Source organism: Triticum dicoccoides, chromosome 7B, assembly GCF_002162155.2.
Source record: "Triticum dicoccoides isolate Atlit2015 ecotype Zavitan chromosome 7B, WEW_v2.0, whole genome shotgun sequence".
NCBI lineage: Eukaryota > Viridiplantae > Streptophyta > Magnoliopsida > Poales > Poaceae > Triticum > Triticum dicoccoides.
In genome coordinates, this window is record NC_041393.1 from 290,311,470 (window position 1) to 290,323,806 (window position 12,337).

Sequence of the window (12,337 nt, forward strand, 5' to 3'; positions counted from 1 at the left end):
AAAAATTGCTTCTAGAAGTGTTAGACATTTAGTGTAGGAGAAAATTGAGCGTTGTACGAACTTGTGATGGCAAAGAATAAAAGCAATAGACTGCATAATAAAGATTGCTATCATAAGGGGCAATATAACGTGACGTTCTTTTGCACTACGGGGTTGAGCATACAAACAAATAAGCGCATGGCAACCTCTGCTTTCCTCTGCGAAGGGCCTATCTTTTACTTTTATTTACTTTCATGCAAGAGTCAAAGTTTTTCTCTCTATTCCTTTTATTTTTCTCCTTTGGCAAGCATCATGTGGTAAGGAAAGATCTAGGCACATATATCCAGTTGGATATGGGTAGCATGATTTATTATTGTTGACATCACCCTTGAGGTGAATACGCTGGGAGCCGAAATTATAAGCCCGTATCTTTCTATGTGTCCGGTTGAAACGTTTTGCTCATGTGTATGCGGTGAGTTCTAGCAATCATAGAAGACTATATGTGGAGCTCTTACTTAGACTTTGTTGAATAAGTTGAATTACAATTGCTTGGTGACTGCGAACATAGGTTGTTGAGTTTCAAGAGAATTCATTGTTTGAACCTTAACATGTGAATTGGTTGCTACTATAACATGAGAAGTTTTATAAGAAATAATTGTTGTTATGATTGTGACGCCCCAAGACCGGCGCTCCAGATGCCTTCCATGGATTTCGAGATTCGTCGTGTGATTTGTTTTGTTCGTTGCATTCATCTTTGCATCATGTGCATTGCATCATGTCATCTTGCCCCCCTTTTAAAACCTAGCTAAATAAATTGCATGGATCTTCAATCCATTTAAAGTGAGGGAAGGGCGACTTCTCTTTATAACTTATCCTCCCAATATTAGGGAGCTATTATAAAATATTCCATTGATGTGGAATTACCTTTGACACACTTGCAAATAAATCCCAATGCCTTTGTTATCTCAATTCTTGGTCTCCAACTTGTCCTCATATTCTTTTATCGTTTTATCGAGGCTCTTCCTAAATGTTCAACATTTTTGAAAACTTTGGATTCCTACTCCTTGTTCAAACCAGTTGAGTTAAATTCAAATGCATTTGAATTTATACCTTCCGATCGCGCCACTTCTATTTTTCCTGGTTCAAGCTCATTTTTATGAGTCCGGGGAAATCATCCGCATGCGCAAATTCTTTCCCTAACCCTCTCTTTCTTTTCTTCTCTCAAATTCTTTTCTATTAAAGAAAAATTGGAGAGAGAGAGAGAAGAGAGCCATCCCAACTGGACCTCCCAGCTACTGTAGCTTGGCCTAGCCCACAACATCGGCCCACCAGGCCCAGCCGCACCTAAACCCTAGCCCCGATCCCCTCCTTGTCTCTCGCTCGACCCCCTCTCTCTCGTTCCCCTGCTTGCGCCGATTGAGAGGAACAGATCCCGGCTCCTCCCGATCCACCTCGCCCATGCCTCCCTGCCGATCTCCTGTGCGCCGCCACCCACAGGAGAACCACCTCGCGCGCGACCCTGCTGCCACCATCCCTCGCGTCTAGGCTCCTTCCATAGCCGCGCCTCGCCGTTCGAGCTGCTGCTCCCGTCGGCCCTGCCTTCGCGCCTCCTCGCCGAGGCCACCTGGTTCATCCTCCACACCATGGCCAACCCGACCCCAAGCTCCTGCTGCAGTCGCTTCTTCCCAGCTTCGCCCCTACTTCTCCGGCTTCGTCCTCGACCAGGTAGCATCGAGCGGCCCCGCCTCCAACGCCCATAACTCCAGCCTCCCTCGCCTCCCCGCCTTGCTTAAGGGCCAAGCCGCTCGAGCCTCGTCGCCGCTGCCTCTGCTTCACCTAAGGCGCGCCGGGATCCCTCTGCTTCACGCACATGCTCGTCCTACATCGCCTGACCGCTTTTTGACCTGCCCGACGCCTCAAGCCACCGCCGGCTTCCTGCACCGCTGCCGGGAACGGGTTTGCCGTCCGCCCAACTCCGGCCTCTCTTGCAGCACTCTTACATGCAACCCTCGTTGGCCTTCTATCCCCTGCTCGACGCCAAGACCGCAGCTCCATGTCCCCGTGGACGCCAAGCTATCTTTCGGGGACCTCCTCAAGACCAGGAATGCCCTGACCGAGACCGACAAGTACCACTACATGGATTCGCCAAGTCTGACTACAAAGCGAAGACCATGTACCACTACTGTTCCTATGGATTTTGGCAAGTACCCCTACGCACGGATATGCCAAGGTCGACTACGCCCGATGATGTGACAAGTACCTCTACCGATGACTCGAACGTCTATGAACCGTGTATGACTACCGTCGCCAAAATCGTGAGTACCTCTACCGTTGTCGTGTACCACTACTTCCTCTATATCGCGAGAATGTCTAATTCCCTCAACGAATTTGTTCCGCCCCGAAAATGCACGCTTCGAAGGTATAACCGCCAAGATGACCTTTCGAGAACGAATGTTTGCGATGCATGTTGTATGAGATGCTCATGTTCAAACCGTGTCCGAGTTATCATTGCACGTTCCTCCTCGGTTGCCATGCCGTCGACACGTGGGAACCCGGTATCCAGGATCACCCCACCATCTTTTGCATGTTCCGCACATCCACATCTTCGTTTGCGCCGGTCGCTCAATGAGTTATCAGAACCGGAATGTTGCCATGGCATCGTTTCCGTTTTTGTTGCCGTGGCACCCAATCCTTTCTGCCATGGTGACCAAGTGCTCCTTATCATCTTCATGTCCACATTTTCATAAAAATTGCATAAAACTTGTATATGTCATCCGCACCATGATAACAACATGTAAAATGTTTAAAATTGTTGTTTGCATTAAATTCAAAATATGCATATGGAGATTTTCCGGAATTGTTGTTTGTTATTTCCGGCCTCATTTAAATTGCCTAAAAATGTGTAGTTTACTTATGCTTTATCTTTGCCATGTTTAACAACATTTAATATTGTTGGGTACATAAACGAGAAAGAACTAAATAATTGAATGTAGCGTTCCGTTGCATATTGAGCTCCACTTAAATTGTAGGGTTGTTTGTTTCACTTTGCCATGCTATGCACATTTAAACCAGACATGCATCATACTTATTTGTGCATCATGTCATGTTTATGCTTGGGTGTTTACCATGTTGTTTGCTTCTTTCTGGTTGTGCTTCTTCTCGATAGTTCCGGTTATGTTGCGATCGTGAGGATTCGTTCAACTACGCACGTTCGTCTTCTTCATGGACTCGTTCTTCTTCCTAGCAGGATCTCAGGCAAGATGACCGTTACCCTGGATCTTGCTACTATCATTGTTATGCTAGTTGTCTCGATGCTATCGCTATGTCGCGCTTCCTACCACTTGTTTATCAAGCCTCCCAAATTGCCCTGTCAGCCTCTAACCTTTTCACCCTTCCTAGCAAATCGTTGTTTGGCTATGTTACCGCTTTTTCTCAGCCCCTCTTATAGCATTGTTAGTTACAGGTGAAGTTGAATATTGCTCCATGTTGGAACATGATTATTTTGGGATATCACAATATCTCTTATTTAATTAATGCATATATATACTTGGTAAAGGGTGGAAGGCTCGACCTTATGCCTGGTGTTTTGTTTCACTCTTGCCGCCCTAGTTTCCGTCATACCGATGTTATGTTCCTTGATTTTGCGTCCCTAACACGGTGAGGGGTATGGGACCCTCTTGACAGTTCGCTTTGAATAAAACTCTTCCAGCAATGCCCAACATTGGTTTTACATTTGCCATAATAATACTTGAACTAAAAAATTAATTGGCATAGGGCGTCATGAACCCGAGGATTTTTCTACATACAGGGCAGGGCCAACGCTGATGGTGTTGGTCCCAAACGGGTAGACTGCGGGGCCACCACGGGGCAACCTGAGGATCTGGTTTTACTCGTAGGCTTTCCCATCCGGACGTGTCCTGAGACTAGATACACGCGGCTACTATCAGGGTGTCGACACACCGGGAGGCTTTGCTGGATTAGTTTTACCATTGTCGAAATGTCTTGTGCATCGGGATCCCCAGTCTGATCGGATGTCCTGCAATGGAGGATTGTCTCCGTGGATCGTGAGCTTATAATGGACTAAGTTGGGACACCCCTGCAGGGTTTAAACTTTCGAGAGTCATGCCCGCGGTTATGTGGCAGATGGGAATTTTTAATGTCCGGTTGTAGAAAACTTGACACCAGATTCGAATTAAAATAAACCAATCGCGTGCTTAACCGTGATGGTCTCTTTTCTGGTGAGTTCGAGAAGAGAACGCGGTTGGGTTATGTTTGAACGTAAGTAGTTTAGGATCACTTAGTGGTCATTACTAGTTCGTGACCGTTTGCGTAGCTTCTCATCTTATTCTTGTACTCGTAAGTTAGCCACCATACATTGCTTAGTCGCTTGCTGCAACCTCACCACTTATCCATTCCTTACCCATTAAGTTTTGCTAGTGTTGATACCCATGGTAATGGGATTGCTGAGTCCCCGTGGCTCACAGATTACTACTACAATAGTTGCAGGTACAGGTAATGCGATGATCATGACGTGAGAGCGATGCTTTCTTGTTTTGGAGTTCTTCTTCTGCTTCTTCTTTGATCAGGGGATAGGTTCCAGGTCGGCAGCCTGGGATAGCAGGGTGAATGTCATTTGAGTTTGTGTTTGTGTTTCATCCGTAGTCGGATGTTGCTCTTGTGTATGATGTTGTTTGTATTCATGTGACATTGTATGCCTCTTGTATGTATCCCCAACTATTATGTAATGGTACGATGTAATGATATCCACCTTGCAAAGCGTCTCCAATATGCGCTTCTATCCTTGGTGGGACCTTCGAGTTCCTTTAGGATAGGGTTGCATATTGGGCATGACATGATGCTAGGAAAAGTGATTGAAATTTTCATTGATCAAACTTGTGCACATTGCTAGCATTCACACTTCATAAATTATTTCTTTTATCATTTACCTACTCGAGGACATGTAGGAATTAAGCTTGGGGATGCTGATACGTCTCCAACATATCTATAATTTATGAAGTATTCAAGCCATGTTTACAATAATTTTATATGGTTTTGGTATGATTTGCATGAAACTAACCCGGACTGACGCTGTTTTCAGCAGAACTACCGTGGTGTTGTTTTTTGTGCAGAAATGAAAGTTCTCCAAACACCACGAAACTTTTTATGGACCAGAAGACTACCAATGGGCCAGAGCAGCACCTGGGGGGGGGGGTGCCCCGAGGGGGGCACAACCCACTAGGGCGCACCTGGGCCCCCAGGCGCGCCCCGGTGGGTTGTGCCCACCTCAGTGGCCTCCCGAACCCCCTCTTTGCCCTTCCAAAAACCCTCACGGAGACCCTAGATCGGAAGTTCCACCATTGTAAGCCTCTGTAGCCAGCGAAAACCAATCGGGAGCCCGTTCCGGCACCCTGCCGGAGGGGGATATCATCACCGGTGGCCATCTTCATCATCCCGGCGGCCACCACGATGAGGAGGGAGTAGTCCACCATCGGGGCTAAGGGTTTGTACCAGTAGCTATGTGTCTAATCTTTCTTTCTCTCTCTCTCTCTCTCTCTCTCTCTCTCTCTCGTGATCTTGAGATGTCATGATCTTGATATATCATGCGCTTTGTTAGCATAGATGGATCATATGATGTTTCTCCCCTCTCTACTCTTGTTGTGATGAACTGAATCTTTGCCCTTTGAAGTTTTTTCATGTCGGATTGAATGTTCAGATTTGAGAACACATGATGTATGTCTTGCGGTATGAGTACTTGAGGTGACAATGGGGTATCATATTGATTTACTTGATGTATGTTATGACACTCAACTTGCGAATTCCAAAGGTGACTTTGGGGTAATCTATGCGTAGGGGTTGATGCACGTTTTTATTATCTTTTTTCTGATAGAAACTTTGGGGTCTCCTTGTAGTTCTTTATGTGGATTAAGTATTATGAATCTGAAATTGTTTGATAAATATCATATAATTAACTCACGAGTACGCGTGGTGACATTGGGGTATCTAGGTGACATTAGAGTTGGTTGATATGTATCATATGGTGTTATTTTAGTATGAACTCTTGATTAGATCGATTGTAAAGAATAGCTTGCTATTATTGTAGTACGAACTCTAGGATAGATTGATCGGAAAGAATAGCTTTGAGGTGGTTTCATACCCTACAAACAATTTCTATCTTTTATTCTCTGCTAGTAGGGACTCGGGAGTGATTCGTTATTGCACTTTGAGGGATAATCATATGATCCAACTATGTTAGCATTGTTGAGAGATTACACTAGTGAAAGTATGCACCCTAGGCCTCATTTTACATCATTGCAATACTGTTTGTGCTCTGTTTTACCATTTACTACCTTGCTTTTTTTATTGTCCGCACTACAAAAACTCATATCTACTATCCATACTACACTTTTATCACCATCTCTTCGCCGAACTAGTGCACATAAACAATTTGCCATTCTATTGGGTGTGTTGGGGACACAAGAGATTTCTTGTATTTGATTGCATGGTTGCTTGAGAGACACTATCTTTATCCTACGCCTCCCACGGATTGATAAACCTTAGGTCATCCACTTGAGGGAAAATTGCTACTGTCCTAAAAAACTCTGCGCTTGGAGGCCCAACACGAGTCTACAAGAATAAAGTTGTGTAGTAGACATCATACTTCTGCCCCCTTCGAATTTGGTCGTTGTAGTATCCCTTCCCGCCTAAATACTTGGAAGAAGAGGACCGGGGGCAGTATAAATATAGGTTAGTCTCCACCGTAGAGAGGGATTTGATCGATCCTTGGGCCCTCCCAAGGCAGTTCTCCCTTGTAATCTCATACTCATCCTCCTCGCGATGCAATCCACCACAAAGCAGGAGTAGGGTTTTACACAGGTGGCCCGAACCTGGGTAAATCTCGATGTCCCATTCCTCTCCCTTCTTGATCGAGCATGATGGAGCATCGCCGTGAGATAGTGAACGGAAAGTAGAGGCTTAGCGAAGTTCTTCATGCGCACCCTAGAGTTTGAACCATTCCCGGGTTCCGCGGAGCCCTGATTCTGACAAGCAACACCCCAAATGTGCCCCTTTCTCAAAGCTTGAAGACTGGCAAAGATACTTTGCCAGGTAAAGAGGAACCTTCTTTGGACCCGCCTTTAAAATGTTTCCATCCAAAAAGTACATCACTCTCAGAACCGTGCCACATAAAGTGTCCGAGTGAGTAATCATCATGTAGCTCGGTTTTGCTAACATTGCCAGATTAAAAGTAAAAGGGCTATTTATCGAGTAGGGGACGGGTGAGTAGGCGATATTAATGATTGTCTTTGAAACAGACAATGTTGTCAAAGACACGAAAGCAAAACAGTAACTAAACAGAATATAAGAGAAGATAAACTACACTAGGCATGCTGGCATATCAACACAATTGAAGTGAGAGACGAAGACAGACAGCAAACTGGGCAGTACAGAACAACTGAAGTAGATAGTGTGAATACAAAGATGTAATCAGAGGGATAGTCTTCACACATTGTCTTCAAACAGAATGAGCAAGCAAAGGCTTCACGAAACTAAATAGTAAGTAAGTGAGTGAAGTGATTTAACTAGTTGCTCGGAGGGGACACGTGATTTGTTTGACTAGTTCCAACTACTGTGATAACTGTATGTCTAGTTAGGGAGGCTGAGATTGAACTCAAAAGACATGGTCTCCACCTTATTCCCCTTGAGCTAAGATTTGCAAATCTTGCCCAATCACTCAGGCAAGTCTTCAAGGTAGACTTCCAAACCTTCACAGACTTTGTCCACAATTGCTCTTGGATGCTTAGAACGTGACGCCTAACCGACTGGTAGATCACAGTCTTCAAGTGTAACAAGTCTTTAGTTCACGCGTAATAGAAAGGCTTTAGTGATGCTCAATCACTTTGTGCTCTGGGTGTTTGGGTTTTTCCTCGCAGGAATTCTCTCTCAAAGACTTCGGAGGTGGGTTGTTCTCAAACGACAAAAGTCGCACAATAACTCAGAGCAGCCAACCACTTTATGGTGGAGGGGGTGGGCTATTTATAGGAGGCAACCCGACATGATATGACCGAAATGACCCTAGTTAGTGGCCAGCTGACATGTGTCCAACGGTTGGATTTCAAACACACACGACAAGTTTACTTGAGCTCCAAATAAAGCTAACTCAACCAACTCTCGAAGAGATTTGCTCTCATTGTCTTCACTAGAAGACATAGTATTTTAGGTTGAGCATCATGTCAGTTTTTGACTTTGTTTACCTCGACCCCACTTAACAGTACGATGGTTCCTATGAATCAATAAATAAGAAAATGAAACTACCTAAATACTATGTCTTCGAGCTCAATTGTTTTCAATCGAATGTCTTCGTGTACTACCATCATCTTCAATGTCTTCATACATTTTTAGGGGCCATCTTTGATGGGAAAAACGGAATCTCCAGGGACTTCTACCTGTGTTCTCCTGTGAATATCACAAACACATTAGTCTGTTAACCAAGTTTGTCGTCAATACTCCAAAACCAACAAAGGGTGGCACTAGATGCACTTACAATCTCCCCCTTTTGGTGATTGATGACAAACTGGTTAAAGTTTTAAACTGGGATAATAGTATGTGAAAGTTAAGGAACAAGGTGTTTGGCTCCATGAAGTTGAAGGGGCTCCCCCTGAAGATGTGCATACAAGTAATTTGCTATGGAATGCAAATGCACATGGCAGGTTTCACTTTGTGGTGATCTCCCTCTTTCTCATGAAGTCAAAGCATAGTGCGTACAAGGAATACTTTGAAGATAATGTAATGCACAATGGAAAATGGGTGTCTACAGAATGACTTCATGTGCATAAGATCAAATTAAAACAGAGCACAAAAGAGGCAATGTAGCGAATGTAGCAGACGTCCATCGTGACTTAAGTTTACAACCCAAAACATCAAATGCATATAACAAGAGTTACAAACTTAACAAAATGTAGCAATCCCAGCCCAATATGCTCGCTTGAATACTATCAACGCATACACTTCTCCTCCTTTATCATCAAATGACCAAAAAGGTTTGAAGACACAGAGTGTCTAAACGTGCCCGGGAGGTGGTGAAGATATTGTTGCAGCCAGGTCGACGTTGGTGTTGGGTGGAGAAGAAGGGCCTAAAGCGGAAATCTTGACGCAGTAGGACTTAAGTTTACAACCCCAAACATGAAATGAACAGAACAAGAGTTGCAAACTTAAACAAAATGTAGCAAGCCCAGCCCAATATGCTCACTTGAAGACTATCGACCCATATGCTTCTCCTCCTTTGTCATCAAATGACCAAAAAGGTTTGAAGACATAGAGTGTCTAAACATTCCCGGGAGGTGGTGAAGATATTGTTGCAGCCGGGTCGACGTTGGTGTTGGGCGGAGAAGAAGGGCCTGGCGTAGAATCTTGATGGAGTATATGTGAAATTGGTGAAGTCACATCCTCTCCATCATCAATGACATGAGCATGAAGAGTTGGAGCAGAACAGGAGTAGTCAGAAGCTTCAATGGAGGGCATCTCACATAGTTTAGCATTCACAGGTGGTGTGGAGAAAAACTACTTCTCAGAGAGAGCATCAGCTTCAAGATCATCTTTAGAAGCCAAGAGTGTCAATGTCTTCCAAGAACGCTTGCAAATCTCATGAGTAACAAACACATTCTTGGTAGCCAAATTGCGAATGTGATTGATATCAGCAATAACACTCTTGACCATTCATGATGCCTATCTTGCTTTCGATAAAGAGAAACTAGAAGTTTTCTATCTATCATAGTGCACGTGTGCTTCTGACGCCTTTGAGGCATAGTGCCCGTAGTAGCTTCAGTTGTAGTATCACGAGGCAGGAAAAATTGACCAGGCACACGATCTTGAGTGGCAGCATTTGGAATGTGAATAGCTTCAAGATGGTTCGAAAAACTTTGGTGTGCAGCAGCATCATCAGTAGCTGAAGCTTTGGCAGGATCAGGGTAAATGACTTCATGAATGACTTCAACTTCGGGAAGATAAACATTGTGGTCTATGCATGAAGGCTTGAAGTTGATGTTTGAGCGGTGCTTGATGAGATGCATAATCCATGGAGCATATTCCTTTTGCTCAAAAAGATCCATGCTAGAAGTAGCAATTGATGCACGAAGAAGTCTTGAAGATTAAACTTGATGCCATTCACAACATTGTAGAACATAGTCTTCTGTGCACCAAGAAGCTTGTATATGGAAGCATGCCCTTTGACTGGCCATAGAGTATGACAAAGAATATTATAGACCGTTTTTGGCAAGTACTCAAGATCATCAATAAAGAAGTCTGTGGGGCAATCAGCTTCAGGAGGCATTGGCTTCATCATTGTGAGCATTTCAGTCATATTTGGCTCTTGTACATGGAAAATGATCTTTGTGGCTTCATCATATGCTGCAGAATTGGGATGAAAATCACCACTGGTGCAAGAAAAGGTGTTACATCCAGAATCTCATGAATCAGCGCTTTGAGATGCATGTCGTCAGTCATCCACTCGAGAACCCATGTCTTTGGGTCTTTGCAATAACCAGAGATATGGAGAGTTGCAAATAATTGGATTATTAGCTCCTCGTTCCGGTGTTCCTTGTCGACGACAAAGGGCAATAGTCCTACATCTCGAAGACATTCAATGGCCTGATCAAAACAAGGAATCCCTTCCATGGCTTCAAGGCTGAGACACATTTGAGGAAAAAACCGGTCTTGTCCATATAGCACACTAATGTAATAGGTGTGCTAAAGCTGACTCCAGAAGCAATCAGAGGTGATGCGAGGCTTGTTGTATGGATTCTTGTCAGAATCAAAGAACGTGTTATGATCCTTGAAGCCAAGCACACTAAATTGAAGCCGATCAACTGGACTAGCTCCACGAAGACGAGGTAGACATGATTCAGGCTTGAGGATAATCTGCCTATTGTTGACGTTGCACTCGAACTAAGGACTAGGGAACTCAGGCATGCGAAGCCTTGGCCATCTGACCCGAACTTGTTAAACAACGGGGCCAGTTTGATCATCAGCCAACACAACGCTATCATTTGCTTGATCTTCAGCTGGGACTAATGCACTGACTAGGGCTCCATCAGGTGACATGGCAGGACTGGTATTAGCTTCAGCTCCATGAGCTTCAGCAGCAGTGGCTTTAGACTTTGCAACCTGTCTATCTTTGGCTGTTGCAGCTGAGATGTCTTCAGCTTGTTTAGCTTCAAGCTCTTTCGTGGCTTGGGGAGTGACTTTAGGAGTGACCTCAGGAGAAACAGAGGTATCAACATGTGTTTCCTCTTCAGGAATACTTGTCATGGAGGTGGAGGGCCTTGGGTGTCACGCCCAATATGCGACCCTATCCAAAAGGAACTCGAAGGTCCCACCAAGGATAGACCCGCATATTGAAACGCTTTTGCAAGGTGGATCTCATTACATCAACATTACATAATACATGGGGATACATACAAGAGGCATACAGTGCCACACGGTTACAACATCACAATACATAAGATCAACATCCGACTACGGATGAAACACAAACAGAAACTCAAACAACATCCACCCTGCTAGCCCAGGCTGCCAACCTGGAACCTATCCCCTGATCGAAGAAGCAGAAGAAGAACTCAACGCAAGCAAGCATCGCTCTCGCGTCATGATCATCGCATAACCTGTACCTGCAACTGTTGTTGTAGTAATCTGTGAGCCACGAGGACTCAGCAATCCCATTACCATGGGTATCAAGACTAGCAAAGCTTAAAGGGAAAGGAAGGGGTAAAGTGGTGAGGTTGCAGTAGCGACTAAGCATATATGGTGGCTAACCAACGCAAATAAGAGCGAGAAGAGAGCAAAAGGAATGGTCGTCAACTAGTAATGATCAAGAAGTGATCCTGAACTCCTACTTACGTCAAACATAACCCAGAAACCGTGTTCACTTCCCGGACTCCGCCGAAAAGAGACCATCACGGCTACACACACGGTTGATGCGTTTTAATTCAGATCTGGTGTCAAGTTATCTACAACCGGACATTAACAAATTCCCATCTGCCTATAACCACAGGCACGGCTTTCGAAAGATTATACCCTGCAGGGGTGTCCCAACTTAGCCCATGACAAGCTCTCGCGATCAATGAAGGAATAGACCTTCTCCCATGAAGACCCGATCAGACTCGGAATCCCGGTTTACAAGACATTTCGACAATGGTAAAACAAGACCAGCGAAGCCTCCCGCTGTGCCGACAAATCCCGATGGGAGCTGCACATATCTCGTTCTCAGGGCACACCGGATGAGCAAGACGTCGGGTTGGCATAGACCCTGGTTGCCCAGGGGGCGCCAGACATCGCTCGGTTCGGACCAACACTTAGACAAGCACTG